Here is a 1,088-nt window from a genome sequence, read left to right on the forward strand (position 1 = left end):
TGAATGAATCCACGTCCAGTGACTAATTTTCCAGGGGGCTCGGGTGGGAGATGCATTCACATTCCAGCCAAATGTCTCAAGAACAGTGGGTTTCTACTTACTTTTAGATACTTAATGAAAATAACAAAGAGGTTATTCTCGTTATTTTCTTCCCAAAAGGTGAATGAAAAGCCCTCTCCCTTTTGGGGTGGTAATAACCACAGTCACCAGAAGAGTCATAATAGGAACAGCCTAGGGCCTGGCAGGATGGCTCAGTGGGTAAGGGTGTTTGCCGTATGCAGTGTTCGAATTTGTAAGACTGTGGGACTTGGTTAAGTCTGTAAAGTTGTTCATATTGCGATGTTGATTTTTTTTTTTTTTTTTTTTTTTTTTTTTTTTTTTTTTTTTGGTTTTTCGAGACAGGGTTTCTCTGTGTAGCTTTGTGCCTTTCCTGGAACTCACTTGGTAGCCCAGGCTGGCCTCGAACTCACAGAGATCCTCCTGCCTCTGCCTCCCGAGTGCTGGGATTAAAGGCGTGCGCCACCACCGCCCGGCTGCGATGTTGATTTTAATGTGTGATCTTAGGGATGAACAAGAAAGGGAAGGCTGTGGCTGGCTTTACAGTGATGTTCATGTGTCAAGTTGACAAGGTGTCAATTGTGCTGGAGAGTTTTATGTCAACTTGACACAAGCTAGAGTCAGTCATGTGAGAGGAGGGAACCTCATTTAAGAAAATGCCGTCTACGGCCATACCACCCTGAACGCGCGCCCGATCTCGTCTGATCTCGGAAGCTAAGCAGGGTCGGGCCTGGTTAGTACTTGGATGGGAGACCGGGTGCTGTAGGCTTAAAAAAAAAATGATAATAAAATAAAAATAAAGGAAAAAAAGAAAATGCCTCCTTAAGGTTGGGCTGTAAGGCATTTTCCTAATTAGTGATTGATGGGGGAGGACCCAGATCATGGTGGGTGGTGCCATCTCTGGGCTGGTGGTCCTGGTTTCTGAAGAAAGCAGGCTGAGCAAGCCATGGGGAGCAAGCTAATAAGCCGCACCTCTGCATGGCCTCTGCATCAGCTCCTGCCTCCAGGTTCCTGCCCTGTTTGAGTTCCTG

General features: G+C 46.3%; 1 pseudogene; it reads left to right on the forward strand.

Annotated features, from left to right (window-relative positions):
- The first annotated feature begins 718 nt into the window (after window positions 1-718).
- On the forward strand, window positions 719-826 carry LOC121824189 (5S ribosomal RNA; annotated as a pseudogene).
- Window positions 827-1,088: the final 262 nt, after the last annotated feature.

The sequence above is a fragment of the Peromyscus maniculatus genome, chromosome 19 (genome assembly GCF_049852395.1).
Source record: "Peromyscus maniculatus bairdii isolate BWxNUB_F1_BW_parent chromosome 19, HU_Pman_BW_mat_3.1, whole genome shotgun sequence".
Lineage (NCBI taxonomy): Eukaryota > Metazoa > Chordata > Mammalia > Rodentia > Cricetidae > Peromyscus > Peromyscus maniculatus.